We start from the raw sequence: 16,216 nt of genomic DNA, 5'->3' as shown, positions 1-16,216 counted from the left end.
GGAAAGTAAAGCTTTCCTGAAGTGAGGAGTCTTTAATGCCAGATTCTTCTGTGTCATCACGGTAAAGAGGCTTTTGTGCTGCAGGAAATTACTTTAATGACAAAACACTTCCAGCATGTAGTAAGAGCTTCTGACAGACACCAAGTGTTGCAGCAGTGCTCCAGGTGCTGCTGCCAACAGCCCCTGCAGGGAGGAGCACAGCTCCCAGTGCACGTGGGCTTTGGCTCCCTGTGGCACACAAGCCCCCCGGGGCACAGGTCTCTGGGGCAGGAGAGGGGCAGCAGCGCTGCCAGGGCTCAGGGGGTGGCAGCTCTGCTTGGGCGGTGACTCTGCTACACCTGCTGATGGCAGCGCTGCCCGGGCCCCAGGGCTCAGAGCAGCATTGGTGCCCTGGCCCACACGTTCCCTGTGCCTGTCCCAGCCGCGGGTTTAGGATGGCCAGCAGCCGGGACGTGTCCCAAGGAGGCCGTGTCAGCTTCCGTGGAAGGCCCCGTGCCCTTGCCAGCGCGGCTGCCTCGGCAGCCCTGGCGGCTCCTTCTGCTGCCCTGAGCCCGCAGAGCAGGGCAGCCTTTGCTGATGGGCTGAGCCCTTCCTAAAGATCCTGTCGGGCTGCCTTAGACACTTGGGGCCAGGGATTCCTTCCAACCTGGGCCACTTTGGGTGGGCTGGGGGCGGCCCCAGGGCAGGTGGCAGTGTGTGCAAGGTTCCTTTGTGACACACTGCAGCATGGTCACTATGGCATGGAATGGAGGAGTGTGTCCTTTGTGACACGTGGTGACATGGGAGCTGGTGGTGACAAGAACACTCCACAGCGCTCGGAGCAGGCGACGGGACAGGACGGGACAGAGCGGTGCTGTGAGGAGCCCCCGCACAGCGCACTCGTTCCTGTCTGACCTGGAGCTTTTCTGAGGCGTTGTTCCTGCAGCTGACCTTGAGGCCAGACTCAGGACCTGGTGACCTGTGGCCTTCCGAGGCTTCTGTTTGGCAGTGCCCTCAAGGGCAGAGCGTGGGACTTGGTGCTCCGGAGCTTTTCCAAGGCATCTGTCCTGCTACTAGCTCCAGTCACTGACATGGAGCAGAGACCCCCAAGAGACCCTAGGATGGCCTGGGTGGAGGAGGAGGAAGAAGGCTCTGGAGCTGACCCAGGAGAGGAGACAGAAGAGGTGGTGCCATTCCATCCACCACAGGAGGGTGAGTGGCAGAGTTGGGCCGTAGGACTGGAGCCTGCAGCCAGCTTGGCCCCATCCTGTGGCATATCCCATCCCATCCCATCCCATCCCATCCCGTCCCGTCCCGTCCCGTCCCGTCCCATCCCTTCCCTTCCCATCCCATCCCATCCCATCCCATCCCATCCCATCCCATCCCATCCCATCCCATCCCATGGCATCCCATGGCATCCCATCCCATCCCATCCCATGGCATCCCATCCCATCCCATCCCATCCCATCCCATCCCATCCCATCCCATCCCATCCCATGGCATCCCATCCCATCCCATCCCATCCCATCCCATCCCATCCCATCCCATCCCATCCCATCCCATCCCCTGGGGAAATGCCCATGGACAGGACAGAAGAGGGCCCAGGCAGACACCCCACAGTGGCCGTGCTCCATCCCCCTGGGGCACCCCGGGGCTGTCCCTGCCTGGGGAGCGCAGGGCTGGGCTGTGTTCTCTGGCCTCTCCCGCAGCCCCTCAGCTCTGGCTGTGCTCGCTCTTTGCCAGATGCAGCCATGGAGCGCACACAAGAGCAGCAATCCAGCCGTGGCCACTTCCGCAAAACAGCGCAGGTACCTGCAGCCATGCCCACCTGGGCTGGGCCTGCTGTCCCTGCTCAGCCGAGCACCGTGTGTGGAGCACTCCATGGAACATCCCTGGCTTCTTGCCCTTCTCCTACAGCTCATTTGCAAATTCATCAAGAGGATTCAGCAGGAAGAGACCATCACCAGGGGCGCTGCGTACAGACCATACTCGCCCATCTTCCAAAGCAAGAGCAGTGCTGCCCTGCTGTATATGCTTGTAGAGGAAGATTGTTACCATCCAAAGCAAATACGCAGCCTGTGGCCAGCGTTTCATCCTCCCAGGAACTTCTTGGCCTCCCCAGCCACACCTGCTGGTCCTTGTGAGCCTTTGAGGCCATCACAGTGTGGTGGGATGGGAAGAACATCTCTGGGGAAGCTGGGGACATTGCTCCCTCTGGCAGCTTTCCAAGTTTCCCTGTGCCTTCTCCAGGTGCCCGCCATGGTGAGGTACATCCACCAGTGGCTCCTGGCCAATGATTGCGCTGAGCACAGGCTGGACATGGCCCTGCTGGATCTCACTGAAGCACTGACAAATGACGCAGTCATGACGCTCCTGCGTGTGGCCCCGTCCTGTGACAGGTAAGGGCCCAGCTGCCCAGAGGGCTCAGGGCTCCCCAGCCCATCATCCTGCACAGCCTGGCCCAGGTGTCTGAGCAGCAGAGACTTCCAGGGCCCTCTGGCTGCTCCCTTTCCCAGCCCTGGCATGTCAGCCCCCGAGCCTGCTGCCGTGCTCCCTCCCTGCCCCTCAGGGCTCTGTCCCCACAGGGCTGGGCTGCCTGGCTGCTGCTGGCCAGGGGCAGAGGGCAGAGGCAGAACTGGCAGCCAGCTCAGCTCCCAGCGGTGCTGTGTCTGACACGCCCCTGAGACAGAGCTCTAACCCTGCAGAGCTGCCGCGGCCATGTGGAAAACCATCATGGGCTCAAGCAGGACTGCGGAGCTGGCACAGCTGGTGCTCCTGGATGTGCTGGGGAGCTGGCCGGAGCACAGCACGTGCACCTCCGATGGGGACAAAACGGGTGTCTTTGCCCTGGCTGTGAGTTTCTGCAAGTGGCCTTTGCTGGCCCCAAGGCTGCCTCTCCAGCAGCTCTCCATCCTCCTTCCCCCACTGCATCTCCCTGCCTCAGGCACTGGCCTGAAACCTGGCCCAGGGGCAGCTTCAGGGCCACCAGGCCCCCTGCTCCCCCTGCGTCTCTCCGGGCCTCTCCCTGCCACGCTCGGGCCCTGCCACACGGACACCTCGGCACTGAGCGCTCTCTCTGGGCCTTTGTCCTTTGCAGGCAACTCTGGTGATGTGGAAGGTCCTCCAGGTGCCCTGTATCCCACGTATAATGAAGGTGTATTTCCCACACCTGTTTGTGCACCTGCTCTTCCAAGTGTTCTTCAGCACTCTGGATATGCCAGGAGAGGTGGATACCTTCTGGAAGGGATGCCAGGAAGAACACGGCCTTGCCACCAGCCCCAACAGGTGCTCCATCCTAGAGCTCCTGTCCCTGCCACGTGGCCTGGGAAGGAGCCAGTGCTCCCAGTGTGACCTGGGCTTTGCTCTGCACACAGGTTTGCAGTGCGGACCCTCAAGTCCCTGCTCTGCCTTCTCCGCTGTGAGGATGTGGTGGTGGCAATGGAACGCAAGGGTGCCTGGGACACGCTGCTCTGTGCTGACACCCACCACTATGCCGTGGGTCTGCTGGCCAGGTGAGACCCCCTTCTCCCCATTGCTCCAGCCACTTGTGCTCTGTGCCCAGGGTGCCCCACACAGTCCCTGTGGCTGTGGGCCAGAGGCCCTTGTCACTGAGGGATGGCCAAGCAGACTGGAAAAGGCTGGGAGAGGAGGCTGCTCTGGAGCAAACAACTCCCAAATGGCCCAGGGCCCCTTGCTGGGAGGGTGGTGAGGAAAGATGTGAACTGTGTGTGTCACTCCTGGCAGAGGTTTGCCCCACTGGCTCAGGGTCTTGTTTCCTTTTTCCTCTTGTCAGAGAAATTCGCCACTCATCCATACACTTTTGTTGTGGGATTGCATTCTACCTGCTCAGCCTGCTCAGCAAAGAGATGCCATACTGGGATTTCCCTGCCCTGGTGTTCATTGTGGAGGTGAGCCTGAAGGCCAGCGCTGCCTGGCTGAGCTGCCTCCCAGCTCTCTGCCCTCTCGTAGCCGCAGCTGCCTGGGACGGTGCCCGTGCCCTGTGCTGCTGCCTGGGCCCTGCCCTGTGCGGTTCCGGGCTGCTGCAGGCCGGGTGCCCTGTCACTGCCCTGTGCCTTTCAGGTCCTCGAGTGCCTGGACTTGAGGGAATGCAGCGACAGTGTTCTGGAGATCATGACAAAGAACCTGCGGAGCGAGGACGGGGAGAGGCGTCACTTGGCACTCCGAGGCCTCGTGGTGCTGGGCAAGAATCCCTTGATGGTGAGAAGGGGCAGTGGCTGAAGCCCTGCCGGCAGTGTGGGGCTGGAAAACGCTGTCACTTGGGCTTGGCTGGGCTTTGGGCCCAGGGCAGCTGCTCCCAGCTCTCCTGCCTCCCGCTTCAGCTGCCCAAGTGCTTCGGGACGGGCTTTGGCCTCTAGGCCCTGCTGCAGCCGGGTGGCCTTTCACAAACTTGTGTTCCACACAGGCCGAAAAAATGTGGAGCCTGACTGAAAGTCTTGTGGAGCTCCTGGAGGAAAATGATAGTGACGTGATCAGGATGACCATTCTCCTACTCAGATATTTATTCCTGGATAATGGTACCCCAATACCCAGCTCCCTCGCCCTGCAGCTGGCTGAGGCGCTCCTGCCACTCTTTGACCGCGTAAGGCTCTGTGCCCACAGCCACGGCCACTGGCTGCTGCCCGGGCACTTGGTGCCCTGTGGAGATGCAGGCCTGTGCCCTGCTGGACCCGAAGCAGCTGATGCTGAGCTCTTTTGTTCTTGCTTTCCTACAGGATGATAGCCAGGTGCAGCTGAGCTCCATGATGGTCTTTCAAGAAATGCTGGAGTTATTAACGGAAGATGGAAAACATGCCCTGAAGTCACCCGTGCACCACAGCCTGCTGCCACTCTACTTCCACTGCCATGATGAGAATCAGATTGTTGCTGAGGTGAGGACTTGTGGCCGGCTGCTGTCTCCCTGGCAGGGGGCTGGGCTGTCTCCTGTCCTGGCGCTTTGCAGGCTGCAGCCTCCCCCAGGCTGTGGCATTGGGATTCTCCTGTGCCCTGGGCTGTGGGGCCATCTCCACGTTTCTGCTGCTCTCCAGTGTTCTCGGGAAACACTGCTTTGTGCAGCCAAGTTCCTGAAGAGGAGGGATATAAAAAAGCTGGTGAAGGAGGAAAAACTGTGGAAGTTCAGCAAGTGCCTGGTAAGGACGACCGAGAATCCCCAACCTCAGCCTGGAGAAGGCCCCTGAGCGCGGTGCTCAGTGTGCGGGGCTGGCAGCTGTGCCCCTGCCCGCTGCTGCACCCAGAGGCGGCGCGGGCTCTTCTCCAGGCTGCTGTGGGCCCGAGCCGGGTGCCCATGGAGCCCCGGCGCGGCGGGGCTGCGGGGCGGCCCCGCGGCTCCCCGGGCAGCAGCCGGCCCTCTGCCCCCTGCGGAGCCCGGCGCCAGCGGCTGCTGGCCGCGCCTCAGGGCTGTGCGGGCAGGGGAGGCCGGGGCTGGGCGCAGGGAGCGCCCGCCACAGGGGCTGAGCCCGCGCCGAGCCTTCCCTGCTGCCGCTCTCTGCAGCTGGCAGAGGACACGAGCCGAGCGGCCGAGCAGCTGCGCCGGGCCCTGCGCTACCTGGAGAGCCCCCAGGAGCCCCTGCGAGAGGCGGCCATCAGGTTCATGGGTGAGCCCCGAGGCCGGGCTCCCTCCCCGGCCCGCCGCAGCTCGGCCCCAGCCCCGCCCGCTGCCCCGGCAGCGCCATCCGGGCCCGGCGCCGTGGAGCCCCGCCTGGCCCGGGCGCTGCTGCCGCCCTCTGGCAGCCGTGCCCTTGGGCGGCAGCGTGCGGCAAGGGCCCGGGCTGAGCCCTGCCGGGCCAGCAGGGCGTGTGGCCGCAGCGCTGGCAGCGCCGCTGGCAGGGAGCTGTGCCGCTGCCGCCGTGACAGGCTCTGTGTTCACAGGGGTGGCCGGGCGGCACCTGAGGGGGCAGCCAGGAGAGCTCCTGATGATCTACACTGGTGAGTGAGGGCAGCGGGCTGACAGCAGTGGTTGGCGGGTGAAGACCTGCAAGCCCTGCCCCAGCTGTGGAGAGCTCTGCTCCCGGTGCAGAGGAAGGCTGCTCTGGGCAGAGCACACACAGATTTCAGGGCCACGTGGAGGATCCATAGCCAGCAGCTTCAGGCTGATCCCCTTGGTCCCTGCTCCCTCCTGGCCATGGCAAGAGCCGGCTGGGATGGCCCTGGCAGGGGACTCTGCTTGCATCCCCACAGGTCCAGGTTCTGACCGTGACTCTGTTCCTTTCTCTTGCAGCCCTTGAAGAAACGGCCAGTGACATCAGCCTTGGTGTCGGAAGCCTGGCCATTGAAACCTTGTGCATCCTGAGGTCAGCAGAGCGGGCTCCAATCTCCAGGTTCCAGAGGCTGCAAGATCAGCTGCGCAGGGTGTGGAAGGCTCGGCCGCGTCTCTCGCGTCTCCGCAGGCTGAGCTGCTGGAGCTCAGTGGAGAACTAATCCCAGAGGCTCTTTTTGCTGGGACCCCCTGAGTAATGGGGAATTTTTTTTTTCTTCTAAAATGTTCTCCTTTTTGTTTGCTTTTACTTTATAAATATAGAATGCGTTATAATACACAGGCTCCAGGATGTTTCTTTTGCTGCCCTGCATCCACAGGGCATAGATGAGGAGGGGGAAAATGGTGCTTGCACTCAGCCAGCTGCCCAGGCGTGCAGTGCTGCAGGGACAATGGCCAGAAGCCCCTTGGCCTGTGGTGGTTCTGCTGAAGCCTTTGTGCTGCCGGCAGAGCGGGTGGGCAGGGCCGGCGCTGCAGGGATCCCTGCTGGAGCGGTGCCTGGAGATGGCCACAAGGCCTGTGGCAGGCAGGAAGCGCCATCCGTGTCCTCCTGGCCGTGTGCTGCTGGCTGCATTGCTGAGGGCTCCCAGGTGCCTCTGGCTGGGGCTCCTCTGGAGCTCCTGTGGGGCTGCGGCGCTGCTGCCGGGCAGCTTGGCCGGGCTGGGGGAGAGCCTGAGGGGCTGGGGCACTGGGAAGCCCTGAGCAATTGGGTGTCAGAGGCCATGAGCAGCCCCCTGGCAGCCGCCTTGTTCCTGACAGCCGGCTGCTCTGGCGCTTCCTCAGTGGGCATTTGGAGGGAACCCCTGGCATCAGGTGTGGAACCCTGGTCCCGGCCTTTCAGGGCTGTGAGGCCAGGACTTGTGGGGCTGGGCGTGTGCCCTCCCTGTGCTCGAGACTGGAGCCCGCGGCCCCTCAGCCTTAGGCACTGAGCTCCAGTGCCTGCTTGCCGAGTCTTGTTCCTGTTGCGTGGGGGAGGCCGAGCTCTCTGGCTTTAGGCAGGATTGAGCCAGAAGAGCAGGAACTCTGAGCCCAGAGGGGCTGAAGAAAGGCAAATACAACAATTTTGGTGCCGACACCCAGGAAGGCTCTCCAAGTCCGGGGGAGATGGATAGCCCTCGGGAAAGGAGCTCCCCACCGCCAGACTTTTAAGTGGTCCTGAGACTAGACCAGTCTCCCTTGGAAAAGAGAGCCTTAATTCCAATAACACGTAAGCAAATTAGTTATTATGAGCGCGCAAATGAGGCTCCTATCAGAGTGGCAGCTTAGAGGAGAAATGGAGTACCCATATAAAACTTCTTTGTGCACCAAGACCCTCATGAGGAAAGGAGGCTGTGAGTATCACGAGGTTTTGGGTCTGGGGGGCTGCTGTGTGCATGTGTGAGTGTGTGTGGAGTATCTGAGACGGGGGCTGGGCAGCCTTGGACCCCCAAAGTGAGTGGGAGCTGCCAGTACCGCGTTTGCGAGATCTCCGCCAGGAGACCGGCCGAGAAAGGAAGAAAGCAAGAAGTGAACAAGGGAGGCCCCTGGGAGGGATTGACCAAGGCAGGAAGGGAGTCCCTGGTCCAAGAACCTGTGGGAAGGTCCTTGAGCAGCAGAGAGTGACTCAGTAAGGAGACTAAGAAGAAGAGTGATTGAATTAGTTCAATTTGCTTTGAAGAGTTGATAGCTAGAGGTTTAGTATGTGATGAAATAGTGAGAAGAGGTAACCAGAAAAGTGTAAAATAAATGAAGAAAGGAAAGTAGAAATAGATTGAGAAAGAAGGAGAAAATTAAAAAAGAGAAGTGGAAATAGATTGAGAAAGAGATAAAAATAAATAGGTGTAGAACAAGTAGTTTGAGAAGGTAGTGTGACAGAGGAGTAAGTGAGGCAGTTGAACCACGGGGTGAGTGTGAGAAACCAAGATTCTCCTGGTACTCGAGTGTGTTGCCACCAGGGATAAGTCAGGGAAAAAGTAAGTGCCTAAATCCAGGGGCTGTGGATTGTGTGAAAAATTCGCAGGAATTTGGAGGATCTGAGGACAGTGAAGGAAATTCTCAAGAAGAGAGCATTCCTCAAGACAGTCTGCTGGGGATGATGATACAGTTTTAAGATGAATGAGAATCCCGAAGGGGAAAAAGGAAGCAGAAAATGATTAAGTATTGTATGTTTGAATAGACAAAGGAAATGATCCAGAAAAATAATTTCTATTGGCCTAAGTTTGGATCATTTGAGGATTGGATTTGCCAGGCTCTAAATATATATGTGAATTCCAAAGAGCCTGTTAATCAGGAAGAGAGTGAGTATGCTGCCTTACAGATCCCTGAGGGGAGAAGTGGGTTTGTTGTTCAGAAGCAAGAAGGTAAGGGTTACCCGTTGTATCCTTTATTAAGCAAAGAGCAAGCGGTCAAAAGGAACAGGCAGGAGCCGTGAGACCCATTGAATCATCTCCCACCCCCCTATGGACAACCTAAGCAGCTAGCTCAGCCTCAAGTCCCTGAGGGTCCCCCTGTGAATCCAAAGGCACCTCTTATTCAAGAGGAACCAGTGGCACACAGCACCAGAGGCAGGGGGAGGCAAGGGGAGGAGAATGATGGAGATGAGGGGGAAGAAAGGGAAAATCGATTATTACCCACTTAGAGAGGTTCCAATGGCAAATGCAGGACAGGACCACCTATTAGTTATGTGAGTGCTCCCATAAATACAGGGGATGTCAGGGAGTCTAAGAAGGAGATGGGCGAGATGCAGAGGACCCCGTTGGTGTGGCAAAATAGTTGGATGAGTCTTTGGCACCAAACACATATACCCGGGTGGAGTTGCAGTCTATCCTAGGAATTTTGTTTACCAGAGAAGAAAGAGAGATGATCTGACAGGCAGGGATGCAGATTTGGGACAGAGAACATCAGGGACCAGAGCGGGGTGATCAGAAATGGCCTGTGCAGGATGCAAATTGGAATAATCAGGATGTGGGGCATAAGCAGAATATGAGTGATCTTCGGTGGACAATTATTCGAGGAATTTGGGAGGCAGTGCCCAGGGGGCAAAATATGGGAAAAGCTTTGAGTGAGCATCAAAGAAAGGATGAGTCCCCGGCAGCATGGTTAGAGAGATGAAAGGAGGACTTGCAATTATATTCAGGTATAGATGCTGATTCTGCAGCTGGGCAGGTTCTTTTCAAACCTCGGTTTGTGGCGAAATCTTGGGGAGACATCAGAAAGAAGCTGGAGAAACGAGAAGATTGGCGGGACAGGGGGCTTCAGGAGTTCCTGAGAGAAGCACAAAAGGTGTATGTAAAGAGGGATGAGGAGAAGCAGAGGGCAGATGCAAGAATCTTGGGGGCAGCAGTTAAAGAAATGCAGGCAGCTTTGAATAGAGAAAAACCCCCAGGAAAGAACAAACAGCAGACGTCAGGTCCTCTTTTTAGAAACCCAGGACCCACGTGCTTTTTCTGCCACAAGAAGGGACACTTCCAAAATTCTTGCCCTGCCTTTATGGGTACAGGACCCACCTGTTTTTATTGTCATAAAAAGGGACACCTACAAAAAAGTTGTAGGAAAAAGCAGCAAGATGAGGAAAATTTTCAGGAAGATTAGGGTGGTCAGGGGCTCTATTTAATGAAGGGGACTGAAACACAACCAGAAGAGCCCTTGATAAAGTTAAAAATAGGTCCCCATAGTGAAGAAATTATATTTTTAGTGGACACGGGAGATTCTAGGTCAACAGTAAGGAAATTACCACAGGGATGTAAGATAAGTCAGGAGAAAATTCCAGTAATTGGAGTTAAGGGAGAGGCTTTTCCAGTTCCTGTATTTAAAGGGGTGCAAATAAGAGACAGATGAGAGATTTGGAGTGAGTGACTTATTGTTGCTCCCGGAGGCTGAGAATAATTTGTTGGGCAGAGATTTAACATTAGCCTTGAGAATACAGATAAACCCCTGTGAAGGAAAACTCAAAATCTATTCTTTAAATGAAGAGGATAATCTGGAAATTAATAATACCTTTTGGCATTCAGGTGAAGTAGGGAGGTTGAACATTCCGCCCATTCAAGTTGAAATACAAAATCCAGAAATACCAATCTGAGTGAAGCAATATTCAATATCACTGGAGGGGCGGAGGGGATTAAAACAAGTATCTGAAAATTTAATACGGCAAGGAATATTAGAACCTTGCATGCCACCCCATAATACTCCCATTTTACCGGTAAAGAAATGTGACGGGAGCTACAGACTGGTTCAAGATTTAAGGGCAATAAATCAAAGAACTATTCCTCCTTTTCCCATAGTAGCTAACCCATATCCTTTGTTGAGTCAATTGCCCCCTAATTACACCTGGTTCAGTGTAGTGGATTTGAAAGATGCCTTTTGGACTTGCCCTTTGGATGAGGGCAGTAGAGACTATTTTGCCTTTGAGTGGGAAGATCCGGATACAGGTAGAAGGGAACAGCTTGGGTGGATGGTGCTACTGCAAGGTTTCACGGAGTCACCCAATCTTTTTGGGAGAGCATTAGAAAATCTCTTGAAATCTTTTGAGTTGCCCAAAGGTATCTTCTTAGTCAGTGGGAATGGCCTAGAAGGGGGGGGGGGATTCGTGGCCAGCTGATCCAGCTGACACCCCCTCTCTTGTGGCCATGGCCAGAGCTGGGTGGGCTGGCCCTGGCAGGACGGTCTCCTAGGATTCCCACCGATCCAGGCTCTGACCATGGCTCTGTTCCTCTCCCTTCCAGCCCTTCAAGCCCTGAGGAAAGATGACAGCCCTTCCCAGGCATACATGTTAGTTCAACAGATAGTCAGTGGGAGAGCTGCAGAACTGGCACAGAAGAACCAGAGTTTGTAGAAGACCTGCAAATGCCATGGGAGATGAGACTGCCTTGAGACCAGAAGAGACCAGCTGGAGCTCCAGGCACCGCTGATGATTGGCACAGCTGAGCCTGTGGGAAACTTGCATGGCTTCAGCCCTCTCCTTGCTTATAGATAGCTCCCTCCCTCCAGTCCTCAGACTCTGCCCATCCCTTCTTTTTCCCTCCATTCTCCCTCCCTTTTCACGGCTCTTTCCCTCTAGTCCTCAGATCCTGCCCTTCCCCTTTTCCCCACCCTGCTCACACCTTTGCTTCGCCTTCCATTAATCAACAGTTTGGCTTCTTCACTTTGCCTGCATCCCTGTGGAGCTGCAGCAGAACAAATCCGGGGCCCTGGGACACACAGGCCCCTGCTGCCGTTCTCTGCCACGCCGTGTTTTGTGCACAGACCCAGAGGAACGAGGGCAGCTCAGGCTGGCACGGTCCCTGTGCTGAAGGTGCAGTTCCACAACCCTGTGCAGGTACAGATCCTGCTGAGCACACGGAAGGCCAGCAGTGGCACAAGGAGCCTGTGTGTCAGGAGCCAAGTCATGTCTAAGGCCCTGCTACATTTGGTCTGCTGTTGAGCATGTCAGCAAGATAATGAAGAACAGACAGTGAAGGAAACCTTATGGTTGAACTGGTGGGAATGTGACCCTTGAGAGAAACAATGGATTGGTCAATTGATGGGAAGTTAACCTGTGAAAGAGGAACAGAACACAGTGGAGCTGTGGTTGGCATGGAGGTGGTATCAGAAGCCATTGCGGCCTCATCTGATGCACTGGCCAAGCATGAGATGACGTCCTAAGTGGAAAAACTGCAGAGGAGGAGATGTCAGGCCTGGTTCTGGTGTGGAGGGATGAAAAGGACAAAATGCAGGCCCTGTTGATGCAGGGGATGCCCTGAAGGTGGGTGGCCTGCCTGCCCCTCCCACTGGAGCACCACGCTGAGATCCCCTGAGAGGAGCCCAGTGCTCCTTGCTCCTCTCTGCGGACACGTGAGCCTTTGTCTGGTTTCGGGGTGGCCCTGGCTGTGTGAGGGCTGCTACGTGGGCACGAGACAGCCGGTCCTGTCCCGCTGGGTCCCAGCAGTGCCTGGCAGCTGTCCTGCATCCACGTCAGGATGCTGGCCAAGAGCAGCCCTGGAAGCTGAGGCACAGGTCAGGGCCCATGGTGTTCCCTCAGGATACAGCAGTCCCGAGGGGTCTCCCTAATTCAAAGAGATCTGCAGACAAATGCACTGTCCACCAAAAGCCCTTTTCTTGAGCTGACGGGAGGGCAGGGTCTGCACCCCACCAAAATGCTTCTCTGCCATGTATAAATTTCAGTGGGTTGATGTAGGAATTGCATCAAAAATACCATCCATCTTTACCCTGACGAGGTGATTGCATAGGCAGGGGGTTAGAAATACATTCTGTCAGATTCCTGTACTTGAAGCTGATGTGCAGGCGCTGGCCAGAGCGGTCTCCATGCCCTAAAGCAGCACTTCTTCCTCATGGCTTCCCTGCACAGGGCTCATTGCCTACTTGCCCTTCCTTCTTCTTCTAGAATGTGTCTAAAGCTTTTTTCAAGTCCCTCTCCTGTCAAGTTAGGCCAGCCAGGTTTTTCTTATGCTAACTGGTGCTAAGTACTTACCTGTGTCTGTGCTAAGTACTTGTTTGCTTATGTGAATTGCTTGTGCTTGTGTCAAACAAAGGCCTTGTTTCATCCTCCCCTTCTCTTTATCCTGATGCAAATTCTTTTGCAAGATTCCCTCCACAGTCCACAGGACATATGTACTGTTATGCTGCTCTTTTAATTTTCTACCACATCCATAGGTTCATGATGGTTTAGAGGAGGGTTAATTTTTCTAAAAATTAGAACAGGTTTGCTGAGGAAGCTAAAAATCTGAGGAGCTGTTGGTGATTGCAGATTTGTCCATCACAAGAAGACATCTGACTCATGATGTTCTCTATCTTTCTCTATTTTAGTGATGATTTTGCTAACTTCTTTGATACCAGTTTGAGTGTCCATAAGGCTCTGTGAGATGCATTTTTGACTTCTGCCACTAGCCATTATATATTAGGCTGTTACAGTATTTGTTTTGGAACATCAATGTTCCTTCCAGTTTGGAATTTGGGTGCTTCATGATACACATCGTACGCATTCTGCATAATCTGAAGAGAAGTTATTGTGTGGTGCAGCTCAAGTCATATCCGCTTTTGGTTGTGAATTACAAATAGAGAAGGTAGTACCATTAGCAGTTTCATTTAATGTATCTGTTGTAATAGTTGTGCAAGCAGATCTCACCCAGGCACATCCCCTTCCCACATAACATACCTGTGACTGTTCATGGGTTACTGGGCTCATTTCACAAATACAAGGGCTGCCCTCAGTGTGCAGACACCGATCCTCTCTGTCAAGCCCTGCATTTTTGCACACAAAATTCAGTGCATCCCTTGGCACACATGCTTTGATACTAAGAGTTTGCCAGTTTCCAGTTTTCTTGTTGAAAATGGCCCAGACATTATGCTGAACGGGACTGAGAGTTACATGAGTTCTTATAACTCCAAGGGCCAAAACTGGAATGACACAGTATTTTGTTGCATTCTTAATGGTTAATGTAAAACACTGCAGGGTTCTGTTTATTCTGTGTGAAACTGACCAATTGCCACCAAGTGTGGAAGTGTTTTTCAAACTCCTTTGTGGTTTCATTTTTAGTCATGATTTAGTTAATTCTCTTGGTAATTTCCCCCAGCTCTCCTTTTTTTAAGTTTTCCTGAGATTACAGACTGTAGCCACAGCTGAGCTGGTCTACATTGAAATGCTAAAGAAATGTTACCCTGTAGTTTCCCCATAAAGCCAACAACTGCTGGAAACAATCCTGCTGTGTATTGTTGGCCAGGGTGGTTAATAGGTTAGCTGCCAGGCTTTGGGTTTGGGCAAGTGTTAGCAGGGCTGATCTGAGAGGAGTTTGTGTCTGTCCAATATAAGAACTCACAGTGCTTCATTTATTAAGACTTCTTGATCAATAGAATTTCATATTCCCAGTTCAGACCCAAACCATCCCCTTAAGCCTTTTTTAGACCTATGATTTGGTGTCTGGGAATGTATCCATGTCTCCCAGCCTTTTAGGCTTTGCTGTATGAACAGGTAGTATTGCTGTTTAATTTTGGTTCTATTAGCCTCTATCTTTACATCCAGCTTTTTCAGAGAGTACTGTGGATCTAAAAGCAACAATTGTTCATTTGTTTTTCTTACCACAGAGTGAGAGACTATATTATTTCACATATGGGTCCCATGCTATGCCATTGTTTGCTAATGTAAAGTTGTTTGTTTTAATTTTAAATGCCTATTGTGTGACCCATTCCGTTTCGCTCCTTGTCGAGTACCCAAGGCGTGGTAACTGGTTTCTTCAGATACATTGCCTGCCTTTAGGCAAGCGTTTCAGAAACCTTCAGAAACCTTACACTGGCCCCTGGTAGTATTGCAAATTACACTTACTTTACTAAATTTCCCAGTACAAATGGCTGAGTATTCTGAGTACCTCAGCCCATAAGAGGATGTAGTTGTGCTGTCAGGATTCCATTCATATCTGGGTTGCCATCACGCGGTCATGACATTGGGCATGATATACCCTAACAGGATGATTGTGCTCCCGGCTTCCCCTCCAACTGGATTGGTTATTATTTCTGATGGCCTGGAATAAGCCAAGAATGAAATTCAGTTCTCAAAAGCAGATCCTCTATGAGACCTGTTCCATGTACTAAGCATACTAACAGGACAATTTATTATTCTAGTGGCACAAGAGCTGCCTGCTGGAAACAATATGTGTTGGGTCGCATTCCTGGCAGGCTCAATTCCTGTATCTCTGTGTGATGATGGTCCTCCCACCCCACCTGTGCCCTGCAGGAGAAGGGAACTATCTTGTGCTAGGTTATAGTCTCCCATTTTAATTTGCATAGCACAAAAATCCTGATAGGAATCACATGAGAATGGATTCACACGCTGCTTTTTAGAAAGGTCATGGATGCGCATGGTCACTGTAGTAATCTCATCCAAAAGAGGTTTGTGAGTTTCAAATTCACACGCCATAGAGGTCCTGCTTTCAGGTGGGACAAGAAAGGCCAGCATGGAGTCAGGTTTTCCTCAATCTTCAACTGCTTGGTCATTAATCCTTAAAATAGTATAAAGTGTTTTTACCTTATTATTCCCTTTTAGCCAATTAGGTCCCAAATATTTTTGAATGTTCCATCTAGCAGGATCTTGAAGGCCAAGGAGATCATGATGGTAGTGACAGTCACCTACTGTGGCTTGGATTCCGATCAGAAATATCAGGAAGACAATGATGACGGTGTGAAGCGCATCTTGGTTTCTTCTGTTCTTTCTGAGGTCCAGTTGTGGACTCCTCTTGCCTTTTGCAGAAGTCTTTTAATTCTGGAACAGTGTAGCCAAGAGGTGAACGCTTCAAGCTTTAAAGGCTGTATAAGTGATTAAAAGTACCAAATAGAGTCCTTTCCATTTTGGGATAAGAGGCTTTCCCCCAGGGGATTTGACATATACCTGGTCCCCAGGCTGGATTTGTCGAGAGGAGCATCTTCTTGCTCCTCTGCTCAAAATGTGTTGATTTATTTGCTGCAGCTGTTGTGTCAGTTGCACAGCATGGCTCTGCAGATACCCCTCCCCAACTTGTACAGTATCTTCCCCTTGATAGTTATGTTTATATGGTCTTCTGTACAGTATTTCAAAGGGATTCAGATTTTCTTTTGTTCTTGGTCTTCTCGAATCCATAATAAAGCCAAAGGTAGGGCCTGGGGCCAAGGTATGTTGGCCTCTTGCCCAGTTTTGACTATTTATTGTTTTAGCAGATAATTCCTCTTTTCCTCTTGCCTGCTGGCCTGTGGCCAATACAGCATGTGTAGGTGCCAGTGGATTTGGAGATTATTGCAAAGTTGCTGTGCAATATTTGCTAGGAAACATGGCCCTCGATCAGAGGAGATGTCTAAAGGCACTCTGAACCAGGCCATTATGTTGTTTAACAAAATCTTGACAACTCCTTTGGTTTTATTCGTTTGGGTTGGGAATGCCTTAGGTCACGCTGAGAAGGTATCAGTGAAAGGTAAAAGGTATTTATAGCCCCCTTTTCTTGGCAATTCAGAAAATCAACTTGCCAGTGC

General features: G+C 53.5%; 1 long non-coding RNA gene across 1 annotated transcript; it reads left to right on the top strand.

Moving 5' to 3' along the window:
• The first annotated feature begins 839 nt into the window (after positions 1-839).
• LOC135285336 (uncharacterized) lies at positions 840-2,239 on the top strand. Its single transcript, XR_010350242.1, has 3 exons — positions 840-1,191; positions 1,723-1,787; positions 1,897-2,239. It is a non-coding gene; the product is annotated as an uncharacterized LOC135285336 (long non-coding RNA).
• Positions 2,240-16,216: the final 13,977 nt, after the last annotated feature.

This window comes from Passer domesticus, chromosome 23 (genome assembly GCF_036417665.1).
Source record: "Passer domesticus isolate bPasDom1 chromosome 23, bPasDom1.hap1, whole genome shotgun sequence".
Taxonomy (NCBI): domain Eukaryota; kingdom Metazoa; phylum Chordata; class Aves; order Passeriformes; family Passeridae; genus Passer; species Passer domesticus.
The sequence above is the reverse complement of the archived record's forward strand: the minus strand, read 5'-3'. Positions and strand labels throughout refer to the sequence as shown.